The sequence below is a fragment of the Callorhinus ursinus genome, unplaced genomic scaffold (assembly GCF_003265705.2).
Source record: "Callorhinus ursinus isolate GAN/ISIS: 27379988/994484 unplaced genomic scaffold, GSC_fseal_2.0 scaffold84, whole genome shotgun sequence".
Taxonomy (NCBI): Eukaryota; Metazoa; Chordata; class Mammalia; order Carnivora; family Otariidae; genus Callorhinus; species Callorhinus ursinus.
This window is the reverse complement of record NW_027397146.1, coordinates 2,633,354-2,645,853: the sequence shown is the minus strand read 5'-3', so window position 1 is coordinate 2,645,853 and position 12,500 is coordinate 2,633,354. Positions and strand designations below refer to the sequence as shown.

Genomic DNA, 12,500 nt, shown 5'->3' with positions numbered 1-12,500 from the left:
GACAAGATTTGCTGGTAAGTCAGATAGGGTGCGAGATAAATAGTCAAGGACGACTTTAAGGCTTTTGGCATGAGCGACTAGAAGTACGGAGTTGACATAACTCAGATGGGGATGACATGGGAAGTACAGGTTTGGGGATTTGAGAGTTTAAGAGTTTTTACAAAGGGATTTGAGAATTCATAAGTAGAACTACCCTACAACCCAGCAATTGCGCTACTATGTATTTACCCAAAGAATACAAAAAAATACTAATTCAAAGGGATACGTGCACTCCCATGTTTATAACAGCATTATCTACGATAGCCAGATTACAGAAACAGCCACTGACTGATGAATGGATAAAGAAGATGGGGTGTGTGTGTGTGTATATATATATGTATATGTATGTATGTATGTATGTATGTATATATATTCATATATATATCTCTATGTGTGTGTATATATATATATGGACTACTACCTAGCCATCAGAAAGAATTAAATTTTACCATTTGCAATGACACGGATGGAACTAGAGAGTACTATGCTAAGCGAAATAAGTCAGAGAAAGACAAATACCTTAGGCTTTCAGTCATATGTGGAATTTAAGAAAGAAAACAAGTGAGCAAATGGGAAAAGGAAGAAACAGAGAAGCAAACCAAGAAACAGACTCTTAACTATGGAGAAGACCCTGATGGGTACCAGGGGGGCGGTGGAGGGGGATGGGTGAACTAGGGGGCGGGGATGAAGGAGGGCACTTGTGGTGATAAGCACCGTGTTGCGGGTGTTGTATGGAAGTGCTGGATCGCTATATTGTACACCTGAAACTAATATTACACTCTGTGTTAACTATACTGGAATGAAAATAGAAATTTAAAAATATATCTAACACCCTCCCCCCCCCACAAAAAAGAGGCAAAGATCACTTTCAATTGGAAGGAGTAGAATAGTAGGATCAGGGAAGGTTTATGGAGCTGATGAATGGGGCAGAGGGAGGTAGGATGGTTTGACTATATAAAGTCACAAACTGGGGCGCCTGGGTGGCTCAGTCGGTGAAGCGTCTGCTGCCTTCGGCTCAGATCCTGATCCCAGGGTCCTGGGATCGCGCCCCACGTCAGGCTCCCAGCTCGGCGGCAAGCCTGCTTCTCCCTCTCCCACCCACCCCTGCTTGTGTTCTCTCTCTCTCTCTCTCTCTCTCTCTGTCAAGTAAATAAATAATATCTTTTTTTTTAAAGTCCCAAACTTTGTTCTCTTTTCTCACTGTTACTAATTCAAAGTTAAGTTGGCTACTTTCTTCTGATATTTTCATCGCTTTCGTATTCCTCCAGTCTCACTTCTGTTGCGCTATCTATTCATGAGTAAATCTCAGTTGATGTTAAACCCTGTTCACATGAAAAATTTCAGTTTAATTATCTTCGTCCCCTCTATTTTGTGTATTATATAGAGACAGCTGAAGACTCAAGATGGGTCTTGCACTGCTACTCCTATCTTGTCACTTGGAAACAACATTATTTCTCCAGGTCACATATCTTGTCTACTATAGTGTTTGGTTTGACCAGGTTTTTTTTTTTTTTTTTTCTTCTTGAATCCTTTCAGAACTCAGTTTCCTTCTTTGAGGATATTTCACACACAATGTTATATTAGTTTCAGGTGTACAACATAGTGATTCCTCAAGTCTATACATGATGCGGTGCTCACCACGTGCATCGCTACCATCTGTTTTCATACATCGCTTTTACAATATCATTGGTTATATTCCTTATGCTGTGTCTTTTATTCTTGTGACTTACTCCTTCCATAATTGGAAGTCTGTATCTTACACTCCCTTTCATCCATTTGGCCCAACTCCTCACCCGCCCCCCCTTCCCTCTGTCAGCCATCAATTTGCTCTCTGTATTTAGAATTCTTTTATCAGTTTGATGAACCTCCTATAAATTAACACACTGTAAAAGTCATTTGCAGATAAGCTCTTTGTCCCTTGCCAAGAGATGTCTATCGTTGTATTGTAAAGCATGTTCCAAAACTTTAATTAGCAAATTCACAGCACCTTTCTGTTTCCTGTACGCTCCCTTTTCAGACAAAAGTAACTATCCACTGGAATACGAGAGGAAAACACTACCTGCATCCCTGAGTTTTTAGTTTCCTGCCTGACAATATCCAAGATTGGACTGTGATAAATCAGGAGAGATTAGAGAAAAGGAAACCACCTAAGAGGCCATTAGATAGATGATCCAGGAAAATAGTTAAGAATACAGAAAGAGGCTCGGCCCTGCACATATCTCCCAGTCCTCCCAGGCTGAGTCCTGGGATCGTCTTCTGCTGTTACCCATTATCTCCAGTGCTTCTCTGTGGCCTTTCCCATGGCTCTCCTTCCCGGCTATCCTATGGCCTAGTGAAGCTCTCCGTTTCAGTCGGTTTGAGCCGCTACAACAAAATACCACAGACCTGGCAATTTATAGCCTACAGACATTTATGTCCCACAGTTCCAGAGGCTGGAGGCCCAAGATCAAGGCACCAGCAGATTCGAGTTCTGGCGAGAAGCCCTCTTTCTGGTTCATAGACAGCTGTCTTCTCACCACGCCCTCGCGAAGCAGACGGGCTGGGAGAGCTCTCCGGATCTCTTTTCTAAGGCCGCTAATCCCACTCCCGAGGGCTCCACCATCATGACCTAATTCTTTCCCAAAAGCCCCACTTCCTAGTACCATCACTCTGGGGATTAGGTTTCAACATACGAGTTTTGCGGGGACTCAAACATTCAGGTCGTAGCATTCTCCTTGGCATTCATTTCTCATGTACCACTTGTGTTACCTGTTCACCTTCCTGCTTGTCCACCTCTCTATTCTAATCCCCCTTTTCTAAAAAATTTTTTATATCAATTCAGTTAGCCAGTATATAGTAGTACAGCATTAGCTTTTGGTGTAGCGTTCAGTGGTTCATTAGTCGCGTATAACACCCAGTGCTCATCACATCATGTGCCCTCCTTAAGGCCCATCACCCGGTTACCCCATCCCCCCACCCACCTCCCTTCCTACAACCCTCAGTGTGTTTCCTGGAGTCAAGAGTCTCCCATGGTTTGTCTCCCTCTCTGATTTCCGCCCGTTTAGTTTTCCCTCCCTTCCCGTATGATCCTCTGCACCATTTCTTATATTCCACATATGAGTGAAACCATAACGATAATTCTGATTCCCTTTTGAAACTACAGAGGTGACTCCGAGAATTGTTGACAGCATGTATGCCTTAGAGGTGCTGTCTTTCATCGCATGTGCCTGGCCCAAATGCCACTTTTGTACTGCTTTCAGATTGGGAAACCAGACCTGAGACTAAGATACCAACTTCCCAGCAGGACGTTTTTGAAGAAGATTTATCCCAGGGAGCAACGATAGAAAGACTAACGGGGAATGGTCCCTGGAACTCTGTGTTACACGAGACTTGGGGAACGTGAGGACCACTTAGAGAGACATTCAGGACAAGGAGTCATATTGAACAAGAGCAGCCTCAGGGAGGTCACTACCTATAAAGGCAGTGCTTTCAAGGGATGCTTCAGACTGCAGCCAATTCTGGTTTCACAGTAGGGAATTCCTACAGGAGAAAAATCTCCTTACATGTGATCCACATGTAGGAAGTCTGACATCAAATTCAAACCTGGTTATTCAGCAGGGCTTCTGGGTGGAAAAGAAACCGCGGCAGGGTAGTGAATGTGGGAAGTCCTTCTGTGACTCTTCCACCTTAATTGGGCATCAGGACATTTACACTGGAGAAAAACCCTCTATATGTAAGGAATATGGGAAAGTCTTCATCCAGAGATCACTTCTCACAAAGCATCAAAGATCTGATAGAGGAGACAAAACCCTTTACATGTAGTGAATGTGAGAAAGCTTTCAGCCAAGGGCCCATCATTGACCACCAGAGAATCCACACAGGAGAGAAGCTCTGTCAGTGCAGCGAATGTGGGAAGGCTTTCAACAAGAGCCCACACCTGACTCACCGCACACACATCCACAGCGGGGAGAAGCCCTGTGAGTGCCATGAGTGTGGGAAGACCTTTAAAAGATGCCTCCCCCCTCACTCATCACATACTGATTCATACAGGAGAGAAACCGTTTGAGTGTCTTGACTGCCGGAAAACTTTCAGTGGCCTTTCAGGACTTGTTCGGCACAAGAGAATTCACACTGGAGACAAACGTCGTTCGTGGCACGAGCGTGAGAAAACCTTCAGCCGGAGCTCATCCCTAATACAGCACCTGAGATTTCATACAGGAGAAAATCCCTTTTAAGTGCAGCGAGTGTGAGAACACCTTCAGCAAGAACTCATCTCTTATTCACCATCAGGCGGCTCATATTGGAGAGAAACCTTTCTGAGGAAATGAATGTGGAAAAGCCTGCAGCCAGGGCATACGCTTGACCGAACACCTTTGAATTCACACCACAGAAAAGCCGTATGAGTGTCATGAATGTGGGCAAGCGTTTCCCCCGAGCTCATCTCTCATTGACCACCAGTAGATACTCACTGGAGAGAAGCCCTATGGCTGTCGTCTTGAATGTGAGAAGACCTTCAGCAAGAGCTTATCTCTCGACCAGCACCTGAGGACTCACACTGGCGAAAAGCCATACGAGTACAGTGAGCGTGGGAAGGCCTTCAACAAGAGCACGCTGCTGACCCAGCACACATGCATTCACACTGAGGAGAAGCCCTACAAGTGCAATGAGTGTGGACAGGCCTTCAGCTGCAGCACACACCTGACCCAGCACCACAGGATACATACTGGAGAGAGACCCTAAAAATGCAATGAATGTGGAAAGGCCTTTGCTGATACCTCATCCTTTTCTAGACATCTCTTTGTTCACACTGGAGAGAAGCCCTATAGATGTGATGAATGTGGGAAAGCCGTTAGTGGCCCCCCCAGGGCTTATTCAGCATCAAAGAACACACACAGGAGAGAAGCCCTGTAAATGCACAAAATGTAGAAAAGCCTTTAGTAGAAGTAAACACCTTACAGAACACCAGGGAATTCACACTGGAAAGAAACCCCACACATGTAAACAATGTGATAAAGCCTTCAGCCAGAGCTCACACCTCATAAAACATCTGAGAACGCACACCGGAGAGAAACCTTATAGAGAATGTGAAAAAGCATTCAGCCAGAGTGCCTCCCTTATGCCTCATCAGAAAGTTCATAATACAAGAAAGCCCTATGAAAACTATAATTCCTTTACTGAATCCTCGGCCTTTTTTTTTCAGCACCAGAGTATTTTATTATGTTATGTTAGTCACCATGCAGTACATCATTAGTTTTTGATGTAGCGTTCCACGATGCCTTGTTTGTGTATAACCCGCAGCGCTCCATGCAATACGTGCCCTCCTTAATGCCCATCACCGGGCTAACCCCTCCCCCCACCCCCACCCCCTCTTCTCTAAAGCCCTCAGTTTGTTTCTCAGAGTCCACAGTCTCTCCTGGTTCATCTCCCCCTCCGACTTCCCACCCCCTTCATTTTCCCCTTCCTTCTCCCGATGTCGTCCCTGCTATTCCTGATGTTCCACAAATAAGTGAAAACCATATGATCATTGTCTTTCTCTGCTTGACTTGTCTCACTGAGCATCCTCTCCTCCAGTCCCATCCACGTGGATGTAAGATTTGGGTGTTCATCCTTTCTGAGGGCTGAGTCATAGTCCATTTGTAGATATGGACCGCATCTTCTTGACCCACTCATCTGCTGAGGGGCATCTCGGCTCTTTCCACAGTTCGGCTACTGCGGACATTGCTGCTATGAACGCTGGGGCACGTGTGGCCCTTCTTTTCGCTACATCTGTGTCTTTGGGGTAGACACCCAGGAGTGCAGTTGCTGGGTCACAGAGTAGCTCTATTTTTAATTTTTTGAGGCACCTCCACGCTGTTTTCCAACGTGGCTGTACCAACTTGCATTCCCACCACCGGTGTAAGAGGGTTTCCCTTTCTCCACAACCTCTCCTTCATTTGTTGTTTCTTGCCTTGTCAATTTTTGCCATTCTAACGGGTGTAAGGTGGTATCTCAATGTGGGTTTTTTGTTGTTGTTGTTTTGTTTTGTTTTTGATTTGAATTTCCCCGATGGCTAATGACGATGAACATTTTTTCATGTGTCTGTTAGCTATTTGCGTGTCTTCTTTGGAGAAGTGTCTTTTCATATCTTCTCCCCGCTTTTTGACTGGTTATTTGTTTTTTGGGTGTTGAGTTTGAGAAGGCCTTTATAGATCTTGGAAATCGGCGCCCTGTCTGTAGTGTCCTCTGCAAATATCTTCTCCCATTCCGTGGGTTGCCTCTTTGTTTTGTTGACTGTTTCCTTTGCTGTGCAGAAGATTTTTATCTTGATGAAGTCCCCAGAGTTCATTTTTGCTTTTGTTTCCCTTGCCTTTGGAGACACGTCTTCAAAGAAGTTGCTGTGGCTGATGTCGAAGAGGTTACTGCCTATGTGTTCTCTTCTAGGATTTTGACGGATTCCTGTCTCACATTGAGGTCTTTCACCCATTTTGAGTTTATCATTTGTGTATGGTGTAAGAGAATGGTCGACTTTCATTCTTCAGCCTGTGGCTGCCCAATTCTCCTAGCACCGTTTATTGAAGAGACTGTCTTTTCTCCATTGCCTGTTTTTTCCTGCTTCATATTGAAGATTATTTGACCGTAGAGTGGAGGGTCCGTATCTGGGCTCTCTCTTCTGTGCCACTGATCTATGTGTCTGTTTTTGTGCCAGTCCCATGCGGTCTTGGTGATCACAGCTTTGTAATATAGCTTGAAATCGGGCAACGTGATGCCCCCAGCTTTGTTTTCCCTTTGCAACATCTCCTTGGTGATTCAGGGTCTTTTCTGATTCCATACAAATTTTAGGGTTGCGTGTACCCGCACTTTGAAAAATGCCATTGGTATTTTGATCGGGATGACGTTGAAACTATAGATTGCTCTGGGCAGCATAGACATTTCAACAGTGTTTATTCTTCCCATCCATGAGCATGGAATGTTTTTCCATCTTTTTGTGTCTTCTTCGGTTTCTTTCATGAGTGTTCCACAGTTCCTAGAGTATAGATCCTTTACCTCCTCGGTTAGGTCTGTTCTGAGGTATCTTATGGTTTTTGGTGCTATTGTCAATGGAACCGACTCTCTAATTTATTTCTACAGTTACGTTGTAAGTGTATAAGAAAGCAACTGATTTCTGCGCATTGATTTTTGTATCCCGCCACATTACCGAACTGAATTGCCGTATGAGCTCTGGTAAATCGGGGGTGGAGTCTTTTGGGTTTTCCACGTAAAGTGTCATGTCATCGGCGAAGAGAGAGAGTTTGACTTCTTCTTTGCCAATTTGAATACCTTTTATTTCTTGTTGTTGTCTGATTGCCGTTGCTAGGACTTCTAGTACTATGTTGAACAATAGTGGCGAGGGTGGGCATCCTTGACGTGTTCCTGATCTTAAGGGAAAGGCTCTCAGCTTTTCCCCATTGAGGATGATATTCGCTGTGGGTCTTTCATAGGTGGATTTTATGAACTTGAGGAATGTTCCCTCTATCCCTATACTCTGAAGAGTTTTAATCAGGAAAGGATGCTGTATTTTGTCAAATGTTTTTTCTGCATCAATTGAGAGGACTGTATGGTTCTTCTCTCTCCTCTTATTAATGCGTTCTATCACACTGATTGATTAGCGAATGTTGGACCACCCTTGCATCCCGGGGGTACATCCCTCTTGGTCATGGTGGATGATTCTTTGAATGTACTGTTGGATCATATTGGCTATGATTTTGCTGAGAATTTTGGCATCCATATTCATCAGGGCTATTGGTCTGAAATTCTCTTTTTCGATGGGGTCTTTGCCTGGTTGGGAGATCAAGGTAGTGCTGGCCTCATAGAGTGAGTCCGGAAGCTTTCCTTCTGTTTCTATTTTTTGAAACAGTTTCAGGAGAGTAGGTATTATTTCTTCTTTGAATATTTGGTAGAATTGCCCGGGGAATCCAGCAGGCCCTGGACTCTTGTTTTTGGGGGGAGGTTTTTGATCACTGCTTCAATCTCGCTACCGGTTATTGGCCTATCCCGGTGGTCAATTTCTTCCTGTTTCAGTCTTGGGAGTTCATAGGTTTCCAGAAGACATCCATTTCTTCCAGGTTGCTTAATTTATTGGCATATAGTTGTTGATAATAATTTCTAATAATTTTTTTTTCTGTCTCCTTGGTGGTAGTCATGATCTCTCCCCTTTCATGCACGATTTTATTAATTTGGGTCCTTTCTCTTCTTTTGGGTAAGTCTGGCCAGTGGTTTACTGATCTTATTAATTCTTTCAAAGAACCAGCTTCTAGTTTTGTTGATCTGATCTACTGTGTTTCTGGCTTCTAATTCATTGATCTCTGCTCCAATCTTAATTATTTCTCTTCTAATGCGTGGCTTAGACATCATTTGTTGTCTTTTCTCTAGTTCTTTAAGGTATAAAGTTAGTTGGTGAATTCAGGATTTTTTCTACTTTTTTGAGCGAGGCTTGGATGGCTATGTATTCCCCCCTTAGGACCGCCTTTGCAGTATCCCATAGGTTTTGGACCGATGTGTCTTCGTTCTCCTTGGTTTCCATGAATTGTTTAAGTTCTTTTTTGATTTCCTGGTTGACCCAAACATTCTTGAGCAGAGTGGTCTTTAGCTTCCAAGTGTTTGAATTGCTTCCAAATTTGTTCTTGCGATGGAGTTCCAGTTTTAAAGCATTATGGTCTGAGAATATGCAGGGAATAATCTCAGTCTTTTGGTATCGGTTGAGACCTGATTTGTGACCCAGTATGCGGTCTGTTCTGGAGAAAATTCCATGCGTGTTCGAGCAGAATGAGTATTCTGTTGTTTTAGGGTGGAATGTTCTGTATATATCTATGAGGTCCATCTGGTCCAGTGTGTCATTCAAAGCTCTTGTTTCTTTGTTGGTTTTCTGCTCAGATGATCTGTCTGTTGCTGAGAGTGGAGTGTTGAGGTCCCCTACAATTAACGTATTATTATCAATATGTCTCTTTATTTTGGTTGACAGTTGGTTTATGTAGTTGGCTGCTCCCATGTTGGGGGCATAGATATTTACAATTGTTAGATCTCTTCTTGTTGGATAGATCCTTTAAGAATGATATAGTGTCCTTCTGTGTCTCTAACTACAGTCCTTAGCTTAAAACCTAACTTGTTTGATGTAAGAATTGCTACCCCAGCTTTCTTTTGAGGTCCGTTGGCATGAAAGATGGTTCTCCATCCCTTCACTTTCAGTCTGGATATATCTTTAGGTTCAAAATGAGTCTCTTGTAGACAGCATATGGATGGGTCCTGTCTTTTTATCCAATCTGCAACCCTGTACCGTTTTATAGGAGCATTTAGGCCATTCGTGTTGAGAGCGATTATTGAAAGATATGATTTTATTGTTGTCATGTTGCCTGTGAAGTCCTTGTTTCTATAGATTGTCTCTGTAAATTTCTGTTCTATATCACTGCTGGCGTCTTTCTCCTTTTAAAGAACCCCACGTAATATGTCTTGCAGGGCCGGCTTAGTGGTCACATGTTCTTTCAGTTTCTGCTGGTCCTGGAAGCTCTGCATCTCTCCATCCATTCTAGATGACAGCCTTGCCAGATAAAGTATTCTTGGCTGCATCTCTCCATCCATTCTAAATGACAGCCTTGCCAGATAAAGTATTCTTGGCTGCGTCTCTCCATCCATGCTAAATGACAGCCTTGCCAGCTAAAGTATTCTTGGCTGCATGTTCTTCTCATTTAGTACCCTGAATATGTCTTGCCAGCCCTTTCTGGCTTGCCAGGTCTCTGTGGATAGGTCTGACGTCATTCTGATGTTCCTCCCTCTGTACGTAAGGAATCTCTTCCCCCTAACTGCCCTTAAGATGGTTTCCTTGGTTCTGAGATTTGTGGGTTTTACTCTTACATGCCGGGGCATTGGTCCGTTCTTGATTTTGGGAAGGGTCCTCTCTGCCTCTAGGACACAAATGCTTGTTTCATTCCCCAGATTAGGGAAGTTCTCAGATATGATTTGCTCAAATATATCTTCTAGTCCTCTCTCTCTCTCTCTCTCTCTCTCTCTCTCCCTCTCCCCCTCTCTCCCCCTCTCTCCCTCCCTCCCCCTCCCCCCCACCCCCTCAGGGATCCCAATAATTCTGACATTGGAACATTTCACGGCATCACTTATTTCTCTAATTCTGTGTTCATGGGTTTTAAGCTGTTTGCTCCAGGCCTCCTCCTGTTCCTTCTGTTCTATCAGTTTGTCTTCTAGATCACGAATTCATTCTTCTGCCTCATTTACCCTGGCTGTTAAGAGTATCTAGATTAGATTGGATCTCACTGATAGCATTTTGAAGTTCTGCCAGATCAGCTCTCATTTCTGCCCTTAGAGACTCTATGTTCAGCACCAGAAGATTAACACTGGGGACAGAAACTATGAATGAATGGAGATGCTCAGTGGGACCATTGCATATGAGGATTACTGCAGATTAACTTTTAACATCCCTTCCCACCTTGAGATTTTACTGTAGGAAATGTTGGGGTCCTCCTCTTTGCCTAGGATTGTGTTGCATGCTGTGTGGATAAGGCACCATTGCAAATATATCTCTCTCCCCTGTAAATTAGAGTGCATTGAGGAGTAACGTTTGTTGGGGCTTTGAAATTAAGGATGGATTTAAACATAAATGTTGAGTATTAAAAGTATTATTTGAACCTATATATAAAATACAGTTAGGATTTTTCAGGGCATGATGGTCTTACATATTACGTGTGTGTGTACTTTTGGTCCCTATAAAAGTCCCACAGTGACTGCTACTTGACATTTCGGAATGTCTAGGCTGGTGCAGATGAAGTGATATTAACAGTGCGTAGAATTGTGCAATATGGAAAAATTCGGTAAAGAACAATGAGAACTCTGAAATGAGAGAGAGAAAGCCATGGAGTTGGAAGGTTATTTGGGGCCATCCAGTCTATAGCTTTTCACATGTTTTGAAGTTACATACTGTTTATATCTATCTATCTATCTATATCTATATAGATATATAGAGATATAGACATATAGAGATATATAGTTATATAGATATTACATGGAAACTTGGTACATGGTAAGGTTTCAAACTAGTCAAAAGGAGGGTAACAAATTAGAGATTGGGGATTATGATACACTTTGTTGTTGTTCCTTATCTACGTAATAGCCGAATAGGTGTAGCAACTTTTCCTTGTGTTCCAGATTTATTCTCGTCAATTTGAATACATAGAACTCAAATTCCACATGTATTTTTTGAAAATTACCTTTTGAATAAATTCTGTGAATCACACACGTAAGTTAAGTTCCTCTTTTACTTGATGTCCAAAGCAGTAAGTGTTGGTATCCCAATGTCAGTCTAACACCTTTGTCAACTATGGTTCTACTTTTCATTCTGAATTCCTGCTCCCCCTTGGCCCCCTGCCAGATTTCAGTTGTCCGAATTCTGCACCCTTCCTGACTCCCTAAAAGCCCAACTCCCAAGCCTAGTTTAAAGGGTTACCTTTTGGTCCCAGACAGTTGGGAGCAGAAAGTCAGGGACACATATCTGGAGGCTTGGAGGGGGTAGGGCTTGGCAGTGAAATCCAGGTCCTTACCTCCTTCTCTTCAAGTAGGTTTGGGCAGTTATAAAGCATTTTTTTTTCCCCCACAGGGTCTGGGCCTAGACCACTGGCTTGATGCTTTTCGATGGTTATTCCTCTCCAGTATGAAGGTTGACCAACTTTCCTGCAGTTATCTGGTTGGCCATTAGCAGAGCTAAGACTAGAAGTAGGATGCCTGCTGCCCAAGATGGGATTTCTTCTATCATACCAGACCAAGAAGCAATTCCTGGAAGGCTCCTGGGACCTCCAGAATAGTAGAGATAGCAGAGCCTGGAAGATGGAAACTTCATAGCCCTATGATTCTGCTCATGCACTGGTCAAATTATGTGCACAGGGCAACTAAATGAAGCAGACTCGGACTCTGCTCTGAAAGCTAGCGTCCCCTGGAAACTCACTCCCAGAAATAAGTTGGGTGCTGTTAGAAACAGTGGGGGCAGATTTGATGAGACTTGGAAGTCCTGAAAATGTTGAGAAGGGCAAGTCTGAGAAATGCTATATAATACTGCCAGTGTGCCTCTCTCTCTGTCCCCTGGATAGGGCGAGTTGGGAGCAGATATAGTGAGCCTCAAGTTATGGAGAAAGAAATAGAGTTATACAGTGTCCAAGTGGTCTATTTATAGTCAAACTGTTAGGCCCAGAATAGAAATGAGGCCTCCAGATTCCCAAACTGTGGACACATAACTCTACCACTTTATTTCTCTTATACAATTTTACCTGTCTCCTTTTTTAAAATTTTTAAATTCAATTAGCCAACATATGGTACATCATTAGTTTTTGATATAATGTTCAATGATTCATTAGTTGCATATAATAGCCAGTGCTCATCACATCATGTGCCCTCCTCTGTCTCCTATCCATAAAGATATCCTCCCACCATATACATATATACATATATATATATATATATATGTATATATA

The 12,500-nt window shown here is 43.2% G+C and overlaps 1 long non-coding RNA gene across 2 annotated transcripts in view; it reads left to right on the top strand.

Annotated features, from left to right (window-relative positions):
* LOC112816428 (uncharacterized) overlaps positions 1-12,500 on the top strand; it is a 55,775-nt gene that overhangs the window by 19,831 nt on the left and 23,444 nt on the right. The gene's annotated exons all lie outside the window — the stretch shown is intronic.